The sequence below is a fragment of the Homalodisca vitripennis genome, chromosome X, assembly GCF_021130785.1.
Source record: "Homalodisca vitripennis isolate AUS2020 chromosome X, UT_GWSS_2.1, whole genome shotgun sequence".
NCBI classification, from domain to species: Eukaryota; Metazoa; Arthropoda; class Insecta; order Hemiptera; family Cicadellidae; genus Homalodisca; species Homalodisca vitripennis.
Genome location: NC_060215.1, coordinates 125,830,594 through 125,843,119, shown reverse-complemented (window position 1 = coordinate 125,843,119; position 12,526 = coordinate 125,830,594).

The following is a 12,526-nucleotide window of genomic DNA, read 5'->3' as shown; positions in this document are numbered from 1 at the left end:
AAATACAATTAAGTCATTTAAATTGTTTAGTTGTTATTCTTTACAATATTTTTTAAAATTTACTAATTAATATAGTACAATTAATAAGCACATTATATTACAGTTAGTAAATATCGATGTAATAATTATGAAAATGAACCAAAGTACTTGTCATGATAAATGAAACGTTGGGCAATTCGGAGGTAATTATACGTATGATTTAAATAAGAACCATGAACTCAGTTCGGTATTTTGTGGAGTGGAGTTTGTAGTTTGCTTTTTATTGTATACATTCAACTTACACCGACATTTGCGTTTCCTGCCATCTAGCGGACTTCCTATAAACTACATGACTGATCATATTGTTCTCGATCGGCACTGCTTCGTAGCGGATTAGTTTAAACTACAAATCCAATCATCTCTAGTGAATAATTGTGTCTCTGTGTGTATGAGATTATACTTAATTTTCACCCGTCAGTAACCTGAAACCTCTTTATTGTAACTCCATATCCTTAAAACTCTTCAATACGTCATGGCACAGCTAAATACATTTTAACTCATAGATAACTAAGTATTGTACTTCGGATTTCCAAAGATACACAATATTTAGGTGGGAAAATTTAGTACTGTAGAAGTTAAAAAGCAAAGAAATTGAATTAATCAACAGATACAATATATAATGTAATGTATCTAGGTGATCTGGTGCACAATTGAGACAATGAGACTGTCACTTCACCAATGTTACACTATATATTGTATCGTGTATTCTAGGTGTCTCTGATGTCGAAACAATGCAAAGATTTTGTATTAGCTCCTTCGTCGACGACTTTCTTTTGATCTTTTAAGACTTTCCATATTGCAAGAGTCAAGACTGAGACATCGTCAGATACCAGACGGAAAAGTAGATTTAGGCGCTGAGCTGTAACTACCGACCAATTCAAACTGTTACAGCTGATTTACTATAACGGTGATTTGAAGGAGGGTGAATGTACAGCATAGTGGTATACAAGTAAATGGAAAACCAAATTCATATAAAACAATAACTTTAATTCAATAAACTTTTTTGGTGTAAAAAAGCAATACTAAACAATAGATAGTTCACCGTATTGGCACAAAGGTTTGACAAAGCTAATTTTATGAATACATTTAATGAATGCATGTAAAACACACTGGTGTAAAAATTTTATAAATTGAAAAATTATATTAATAATTTCCAACAAATTGGTTTTTTGATAAGTATATTACAGCAATATAAAATTCCAAGAGGCTATTATAACACTGACTGCCGGGTGAGCTTTATAATTACCACATTTTATATTTTCATTAAATGCTTGGATGTGTTGTTCTCCAGAGTGTCTTAAACTCGTAATATTTCGTCCACGTAATATAATTCTCTTAAAAACATGGTATAAAAATATGTTAATGTGAGTAAAACAATGTAAAAAATAGGTACTGGTTCTTTTTACTTCTCAGCTTTAGACAGTTGCGGCACCGGATTCCAAAACTAGACTTTTCCCTTGTGATAGCGCCTTACGATAAAAACTTTAATTATCTTTATAGCTTACTACAAAGCTAAAATAAATAAATACAAAAACAAAAAGGTGAACAAAGACCGCTTCTGAGGTGTAGGCGTGTACACACAGTGTACATTAAATAAAGTCCGCTCCTGAGGTGTAGGGGTGTACACACAGTGTACAATATACAGAAGTGTTTAGTTGAGTTGCCTCGTTCGACACCTAGAAGCATCGGTCCACCTGACTAGTAGCGGAACGGCCGGTGTATATATTCTGATCTTGTACGCTAACGCTCCACCGAGAACCTGCGTTTACCTGCAACTTATTTATCATCACATCTTTGACACATAACTATTTGAAGTTTGGTTTGGGCAAATGTACGATGTGACTATGTGGTAATAGTTTAGTTATGTCTCTACTTCTTTATTTACCATAATTTGTTATTCTAAGATTTATATTGCTTGTAAAGTGGTCTGGTCTGACTGAGAGGTAAGCATGTCGCCTGTAGCAACCAATGTTTCACGTTCGAGTCTTGGTTTGGGCAAACATTTTTATGCTTTAAATTAATAATATGAAAATTGCCTGGAGTAATATGAGAAATTAGTGTCCCGTATCTCAATATTATCAGTACATTGGCCGATTTTGCATTGAAACTCCATTTTTACTGACGGATTGTGCTTTACTTGTCTGGATTTGATCCCAAGTGAGTAGCAACTAGAAAGTTTCTAATACAACTGTTCAAGACGAAAAATTATGTATATAACTCAGTATCTGCGGGAAATTTCAGATGTCTGCTTTTCCATTTACTCCGCTCATTTAATCTACTCTTTGCAAATTTGTGTGGTATTACACCGTAGTGAAGCAAGGGTACTTTCACCTAGTATATTATAAAATCGCTCTTTTTAAGTTACATAAAACGAAGACATATGTTATTACGATTATGAATTAAGTTTTTAATCAACTACATAAGAACTTGACGTAGATCAGCTATTCCCTATTAACACTGTGTAGAAGAGTTGAAACCAGACCCTCCACCATGTTCTAGGGGTATATGGGTGTCCCGAGAGGGTGGAGAGAGCTATGCCACCATTCCAGGCTTACACATACTCCGCCTCCTGCTGCTTTCACATGTCAGTACTTATGTAATTGCTATGCTTGTACAATGCACATAATATTTGTGTATTACCTAGGTATATACATAAAAATAACCATTTAAGTAGAAATGAAAAGAAAAAAATGAAAACATTTTTAACCATTTCCAATAAACATTGATGTCTAATTTTAGCAAATAAACATGTTGCTTTAATAAAGATTTAATTCGAAAAAAATGTTGGCGAATTTTTTTTCAATGAAAATCTTTCATTACATGGGTTTTATGACTTAAAACTTCAATAACAAATAATATTATGCCTCACTCATGTAATATTCACTAATACAAAGTGTTTACTTTATATCTATACTGGCCATTGTAATATACAGCTGGCCTTCTATACTTCTTTATTGATTTAGGAATAGGGTAAAACTTATCTTCCTAAAGTAACTATAATTGGATAGGGTCTTACTTTCAATTTACACTTCTCCTTTAAATAAATCTGCATACCTTTAGTACAGTATGGTGTGTTCAAGAGCACATACCCAATTGTTCAAGAGCAATTAGGAAAAAATACAAAGAATAGGCTTTACGAAAGACGTTCTGGCCAATTACCTGTCTCAAAATGTGTTTCAATTTTGAGCAAAATTGTTATAAGATTTTATATAACCTAATAATGCGCTTACAAAATTTAAATATTTTCGTTTCAATTCCTGAAAGCTGAATTTTAACCTAATCTCTTATTATTTTGTACAAGAGTCACTGAGTTTTCTAAAGGGTTTTTTAAATATTGCATATCTTCACCCTGCAGTGTACTCAAATACCGATGTGTCAGTAAGCTCAATATCAAATTATTTCGTCACTGCCTTCGTCAGTAATTTTATTTCATTTTCTTCAATCATTCTTCAACGATATTTAGTGATTTAATACTCGTAATATATTTATGTTTGATATTTTAAACATTAACTTCTGTACAGCACTTATGAATTGCCAGTACTGCTCTCTATCTAGAAGTTTTATTCATTCTATTTTTAGATTTAATTTAGGTAAGTCAATCATCCTCTGTTGACTTACATTTTGTAAAACAAAATTACTGTTTTATTTAAATCTCAATTAAATAAGAAAATGTAATTAATCTTGAAAAGACTAATCAGGCGTTTTATCTTTTATTATCTATCTCTATTCGGTCAATGAGAGTTTTTTTACTTGGTTCAATTATAAAGATTTTTAACTTTTCTGAAAACGTATCAGCACTTAGGCTTAGAATACTTGACAGAATTAGAACAAAATATTTAGTGATATGTTTTACCATAGCAATAGTTATAAAGGGGTCAACCCTGGAAACAACCAGCCTAAGTCCGCAATATCAAAAAACATCGTCTTTCCAGAATGGCGTTTTGACGATTTATATAAAAATAAACCATTGGTTGAGAAGAAATAGAAGCAGGACGGGGACTACGTTTTGCGGTTTCACGTATATCTCAGTATCAGGAGCGCAGAGGTGGATAGTGAATCGGTTAGCACAGCTTTGGCGATCTCCATCAATTCCATCACAATTGGCGGTCTACTGGTTCGAGCAGGTTGAACAACCCTGGAAACAACCAACCAACGTCTGCAATGACAAAAAATCGCCTTTCCAGAATGGCGTTTTGACGATTTATATAAATAAACCATTGATTGAGAAATAGAGGCAGGACGGGGACTACGTTTTGCGGTTTCACATATATCTCAGTATCAGGAGCGCAGAGGTGGATAGAGGTTCGGTTAGCAGAGCTCCACCACAACAGGCGGTCTACTGGTTCGAGCAGGTTGATTAAGCCTTTAGACAAACATATATTAAATAAACCTGTGTGCATTTATTTTTGATCATACAAATTTCAAATTTCTATATACATTAACTGAAAAAGTTGGTGCTCCTAAATGTGTAGACTTTTGTTTCACATTTCCATATTTTTTGTAATTTGTTTTGGCGAATTAAAATAAATAATCTATTTTGAATACCATTAAAAACATAAAAAAGGAGTAAGCGTAGAAGTATTTTGTAGTCAGGAAAAAAACTTTCTGCGGCAACGCTTTAAATTAAAGTACGAATATGCCTTTTTATTTGAAACTTGTTTTGATAGGAAGTCATTTAGCAACTATAAGGGATTACAAAAACGGAACTCAGTACGCTGGGCCCGATCGGGCTCTGTTCTCAGTTTGGCGGAATCTAGTATATCTAGTTTTTACGTAAGTATCATTATAATACAGTAACATAAGAATCTTATAACAACAACAAGTATCTGAATTGATATAATTAATTCCAATTCGGGAAAAAGAATTGCAAACGAGTATTATACATTTCATATAGCCTATAAATTTCATCATAACACTGTGGTTAAAAAGTACTTAACATTAATTAACATGTTTACCACAAGCTATCAAAAGATGAAATATTGCTCTATTTCAAATCTAACTATTAAGATGAAAATTAAAAAAAAAATGATAATGATGGATGATTTATTCTTCCACAACATGATGCATTATTATATGTTCCTAACAATGTCATGTAAACCTCGTTTACAGTTAGGTGAACAACCCTATTTCGTTCAGCTACTCTCTGAGTTTTAATTTTGATGAGGTGACTAATTCAGCTTTCTCCCTAGCATAAGAGTGGCACACAACTTTGTAAAATAGTACAACTATTAATTTAGTAACATTCGTTTCCTGAATATCTTATAAGTAAAACTGTTGTGTTAATGATCATTAAATATTTGTCCAGCAAAATTCTAACACGCAAATACAATAAGGTGGTTCGTATTAATGTTATACTCCCTATGGACATTGGTTGCAATAAAAAGGTTATACAAAAATATAAGTAATTTCATTACATCATTAGATGCCCTTATAAGTTTTCCGGTTGAAACGAAATCTGTAAACTCAAATTAAGTGGTTAGATTATTGTTATCTGATATGAGAACTTTTTACATTCTTCAAAATCGCTTTTCTTGTAAATATTTCTGACAATATATCACCACATTACAGAGTCTTATCTTTATAATCAGATGTTTGCACTACACTTACTGACCTACATTTCTTGAATCCTTCATTTTTCTCACCTTCATCATTATTAATAAATGCACGGGGATCATAAAAACTTATTAAAACAGCTTGGATAATGGTTTTCTTAGGGCCCACTGGAATTGCTTTGCATTGGGGTTATTGTTATTTCCACCTCTTGACATAATATATGAACAAAAAACAATTCCCAGTAATTCTCATAAAACTGATAGGTTAAAATATACCTTATGATGTTATAAAAATCTTATATGGAGAATTTAATCGAATATATATTGTTTTTGATTTCCAATGCAAATGTTTCCCTTTAACTCAAAAAGTAAACATAACTAACTCACAAGTAACTGTGACAAGTAACTCATGGAATTTTCAAGAATACGAAAGTCAAAATTAAAATTGTCTGGTTTAATTGGTTTCTTAAAACCTTCCCATTTAGATCCCTACTGTTAAAGTAGTCAAAAGTCAATCTATTGCCCTAATAAAAGTTATTATTGATTGACAACCAACAAATGGTAGATAATTTTTGCTTAAAATAGACTAGTGCGTCAGCATTTCCCATTTCTCAGCATTCATACTGTTAATTTTACGTTCATTTTTCATTTTCAATAAAATACATGCTTCTTAGAATGTTTAATTGCGAATGTTTGACTGTTGTTCAATTATTTGGATACTTAATATACATTCCATGTTGCGGTTCAATTATACGCATGTCTGCTAAGGTTTTGTGTTTTAGTTTGAGCATATGACAAGTATCTAGCGTAACAAATATTTTACGTGTGCCATATCCCTTTAATTTCAAAATATTGGGTTGAAGGTAACCTAGAAACGAGTTTATTTACATTATGTGGTAATGTGTCAATTACATTATTACTATATAAAACCTTTTGATTTTGCAAAAATTAAAATTAAAAATTCATAATAATAGTTAATAAGTATCTTTAATAAATCACATGTCCCAAAGCCGGCCATCACTTTGCCACCATCCCAACTCGCGTGTTTGTAAATCAGACCGGAGTATCAGGAGTGCAGGAAACTGTATTAGCATTGTTTGTTGTCTTTACTGGGGATAAACCAGTTCAGGACTTAAAATTTCTGGCCACATGAACATGATTACATTCATTTGGATGTTTATTTTATTATAGACATTGTTTTAATGAATCGTGGATATTAATATTTTTAATGATTCCCGATAAAAATAACAGTAAGACAGTATGACAATAAGAAAGATAATTCTTCTTATTACGCACTGGTAACAGCGAGGTGTACCTAAATTTTATACTGCATCAATATTGTAAAAATAAAAGACAAAGATTTATTTTAGAATCTTATTGTCTCTTTGTAGAATTGCATTATGATAATTTTTCATTCCATTTAAGAAATGTCCAATAATTATGAAGAGATTTTATTTAAATTACATAAAACATAAGTGGATTGTTTATGGCTTTTACAGTGCACAAAAGTGTCAATTGTTCAAATTAAGTGCAGTCTTGTTAATGCGTAACAAAGTACACATAAATTTAACAAAACAAATTCAGATTTTTTACAGGTTACGAAAAAAGGTTTATTACAGGAAGCCTGTATCAGACTGTACCAACAGCTAATTGAATTGAAAAGAAAAATATTTAGAGGATAAGCAAAATATAATTTTGTTTTGGTTACACCCCACTAAACTATGCAGTTGTATCACTCGACCAATAATTGCTCCCATTAAAGTGTTTGGAATAAAATATAAATATTAGGGATGTACAACATTCCTTTATTAGCTAATCTCTGATCACTGGTTATAAGAAAAGTTAAGAGGGGAAGGAGAATAGAAATTGAAGGTGATCAATGTTCACTACGGTCTTTACTACATTTGGTTTTGATGGTCTACGAGACAATACTGATGGTATTTGAATTTTGCTAAATAACAGTCGGCTACATTGTAGTTATGACTCGGCTTTTTAATTTTGCTCTGAAATACGATTTACTAGCGAAACGGCCCGGCTTTGTACGGGTCCAATACACTTTTTATATTTTCTTAATATTTCTATATTCAATCATAAAGAATCATAGATTTTTTATATTAATCGGAATCTTACCTCAAAATAATAAAATGTACTAATATGATTAATAATAGCCAATCGCCTCACCAATAGAATCATATGAGATTAGATCAATTTATGATTATTTATCTAAGATTAGACTATTATTACTACCAATAACTGTAAAATAACTTTATACATAAAATTGATAGGAGTTATTTTACTAGGCAACAAAAATAAGTTATTCTTTATGACTTATTATTATATGTTACCCGTGTATTGTATTTTCCGAATAAGAGTAATCCTCCAAGTGACCCATAGCTTTGTAAGCTGATTGCTAGGTATTACAATTAACATCTTGTATAGTGTTTAAGTCTGTAAAAGAAGTTAGATCTTTTACTAAAATGAAATAATTTTCTCAAGTAGAAACATTCTTTGTTATTAGGATGAACCACATATACTCTACCAAGAGCATCCGTTTTTTTACATTAGAATACTCGTTCAATGGAGTATACGGCTTTCTACGCTAGAAGGTTTAGGCAGTTTGTTTCCATATAAAATAGTTTGGAACTTTATCGTATGTTCATGTTTTTAAATTATTTTCAAAACACAACTTTAAGAAGGCTGTTAGTGTTGTATCTAGCGCATTAGTTGCTAAATCATGAATATTGCTTTCTGTGTCACTTCACCGTCTGTCGATGGTCGATAGTTTGGATATCCATCGTCGCTAGTAAATGTTTGGGTCTGAAATGATTTAGGAATTTTTGGTACACTTGCCCTCTCGCATACATGGAGAATTAGGATTCAAGGCACTGCAAGGACCATGGACTATGTTTTTCGTTGCGGTTTTGTATAAAATTGGATCTTCTTGTTTTTTTTTCTTTTTCTGGAAACTCTGCAGAAATAAAGGTGTCAATTTGTTCCCACCTTATTTTATCGATTAACCATATAAATAAATAAACATGTGGTAAGCCACGTTTTTGCCACTCATTTGTGTACAAATAGCATCGAGATTGACCAAATATATGAGCCATGTTTATGAGGTATAGGAGCTTCTTTACTACCAAATGTAATACTCTATCTACTATATCGTATCTGACATGTGGTGTAAAATTGGTGAGGTTTTCTTTCCTTTATGCCAAATTTTGGTTACATGTTACAGTTCTAAAGAGATCGGGTTTACCGTGTCGAGTTTACAAGTCATTGCGTCTTGTGATTTTCAATGTAAATATCGAGGCCCACGTACTAGTTTCTCAACATACCATTTCTGAATATGGGGTTAAAATTGTAATTTCTCGTCATTAACGATAACAATAGAAATTCATGAATGAAAGGATTCTACGTAAAGGTGCTTCACTCGCCGGGCCCACCTGAAAAACATTAATAAAATATCCGTCTTCTCCCCGACAGAGCATAAAAGGATACTGTAAACTATCATAAGATCTATGCAACCATGATATTTTTGCAAACTGTCACCACGGCTGCACAAAACTATATCCCTTTATCAAATTGTTATCCAGCAATCAGAACTGTTACTTCACTCGTGGACGGGGCATGATAACGGTCGCAATGTTCTTCCACAGGCACTTGTATCTTGCAGAGGTCTTACTAAACCACTCTCAATAATTCCCAGGTGGGTTCACTTTTGGATGGTTTCTACTTTTCAGTTGGACACACAAAAACCAATGTGTCACTTAAATCTGGACAACCTTATGGATGTCCAAGTGCTACACATCACTAACCGCAAATGTCGAGATTCTGGGGCGCAAGGGTAATTCCATAGGTCTAGGATGGGCTAAGGATTTATAAATGCGGTTTTACAACTGTAATAATGTGATGTAATATGTAATCAAGAAGTAAAACAAACTTAAGAGTATACATATGATTAAAAGGTCGCTGCAATGTTGTTGCCTCATCCATTACATGCGCCGTGAGTACGGTGGGCTCTGAACGCCTTCAAAGTAGGACGCAACTCAAGATAGAGTTGCTCACTCTGTCCCAACGTTATTGGTGTCCTCTACTCTCCTGATACTTGAGACCTTCATCAATAACATTTTCAGACACTGCTACGTCACATCACCCTCCCCCTCCACCCACACAGCGGTAAGACTAGCATCATTCAAGTCTCCTGCAAACCCCTTTACTCCTGATACTTTCTCCGTAGTTTGCGTAAAACACGATCTCACCGCCACTCCTGCAGTCTCATCGATACGTAGTGTCCCAAATAGATACTTAGAGTTACTTGTCCCTTGAGTAGCTTGAGCGCCTCAGGTTGTAACGTTGTATTCCGTAGATGTTTTATCATCGTGAGCTTCGATAAGGAGTCTGTTTATCGCCGTCCAACGTGATAGTCTATGGAACTATTTTGTCAACCCTTGCTATTTGTTATAACACCAGATAGATAATTTTCCACTGCTGGTTAGTAATACCGTTACAAATTATTCAGTACATTTTATGTAAAAAAGGTTATGGGGCACCTTTGCTTCTGTTTTCTGCATTTAATTACTGATTTACTTAATATTCTAAAAATCTTCTTTGGCGAACTTCAGTTGAAAGATCAAAGAAAGTTTAAAAGTAAACAGCTACTTAATATAAGAATTGTATTGTGAAACATAAATGTAATCATTATTCTTCCAAATTCTAAAGACAAAGAGATCCTAGAATATGTGCCAGTCTTTCTTAAATTCGCAATTCTAAAAATAAACCTAAGGGCTTCCTTCCAAATGAAATAATTTATTATGTAGTTATGATGGAGCTGTATGATATTTTTTCAAAAAGGAGTAGACATGTCAGCTACGTATTATTTGAGTATCCAAAGTAAAGAGAATTAAAAGTTAAATAAAATTTTGACTGGTTCTATTTTGCGTTTTGATGTATGTAAAAATATATACATACATGTGTTGAAAAAGCTAATTGAATCCAAAAGTGTTAACTTCCGTCTGTTCAAATTCGTTTTCTGTCTAAGATATTTCCATAGCCATAATTATTATAGTTTGCCCATTTGTCCTGATGAAGAAAATATATAACGTATGTACTACTAAAAAGTAACTGCCTTAAGTAAAGTAAAGTCAAGTAAAATTGTTTATTGCAAAAACATGTTTAACATGTAAAGCAAACTTCTAGAAATTTAAATTGAAATAGTTTTTATACCACAATATCGATTCAGACATACAGGTTTTGTATTCTTTTAGTCTCATTCATACGCCAATTCTACCCACTTCCAACGTTGGGGTCAGTCTTGTAAATGACCGGTCTTCCAGTTGTGTGCCATAAATTCGCCGACATTATAAAACGCCTTTGAAGCTAAAAGTGTTTGAAGCGAATTTGTAACGCTTTGGGCGTTGGGACACTTTTGATGGAACCTTGAAAGCTGTTGATTAAATGAACACCAGCCTTGTAAAGGCAAGTGCTCATAAGCAACCGTTCTGTGTCTTTCAGTTCGGTAGCTGTCTCTGCCTCTTGTCTCATACCCATGTATGTCTCGGCTCCTTATAAGGGCACATCTTGACTTACAGAACAGAATTGTTTGCAAAATGTAGAGACTAGAACAGAGCAAACAGTTGCAATTGTTAAAAAGCTTGTTTGCAGGGTTCTCTGCAATTTATTTTTGCTATTATTCGAATCACTTTCCTTTCAATTTAAACACTGTTAAATCCATAGGAAAGGTGTGGATAAATCAGGGCATAATACGCTGTCATCAGTACTTGATTAGATCAGTATTTTGACTAGGGACCTCATGACATAAATATTTGAAGACAATTTTGCACAAACCGAATAGACGGGTTACTCCATGTCAACCCACGACCTAGGTGTGTACTAAGAAACTTCGAGGCATAGAAATATTTTAACATGCAATCTGCTAGTATGATCCGACAGGGCCGTTTTCTGATTCGACAGAGCGCAATTAAAAATTCAAAAAGTTTGATTTATAAAAATTTGTTGCCATATTGAAAGTACTAGATACAGTTGAGGTAAACAAATGCCTGTTGTTCCACAGCTGTCTTTGACTTTCCACTGAAACAGACAGTTGTGTCATCAGAATACTGCACGAGTTTTTCATGCAGAAGTAACGATCATTGCCATAGACTAAGAAAAGGATTGGACTGAGAATGGAGCCCTGAAGGACCCGATAGCTCATTTCCATTCGCTTTAAAACTTGGTTTACAAACCTGAACAACTTGCGATCTATGGTATAGAAATGAACTAAACCACGATAGGGGCACGCCTCTAATGGGATTTCAATTTGTAAAGCAGTTTGGTATGGTCTACGCAATAGGAATACTTTACTTAGGTCGAGAATCACAACAGTTGTGGAATTTCGACCTTCTATTTCCACCACAACAATTTCGACCTGACTCACGTCTGCTTCTATCGTCGAATTGCCCTTTCTAAAGCCAAATTGGTCCATTGAAAGCTGGTCGAGCTCTTCCTTAAGGACAGGGGGCCAACATCATAGTTGCTGCTGGACTTTGTCGTTGCGTGAACTTTTGGTTTGGACGGGATGGGACCTCGCCCACAAGCAACAGATACAAGAAATCTGTTAACCTCCGCCCGTCCTCACCAGGCTATCCCCTAACTTTGAGTTGTATTTGTCTTGACATTTGACTTTTATTGTTAATAATGTCCCTTACTGTTTTAAAAACATTTTTTTAATAGAGGAATTTTTTGGAGACATCATATGTTTTCACAGCTTAGATCACTTTTATGTACGTCTTTTTCAATTTCTGAAATAAATCTTGAAATATTCAATTTCAGTGCTTCTGTATATTTCGTCATTAACTACAGACACTGTGACATTTGGAAGATTTTTGATATTGTTATCAAACACTGTGACATTTGGAAGATTTTTGATATTGTTGTCA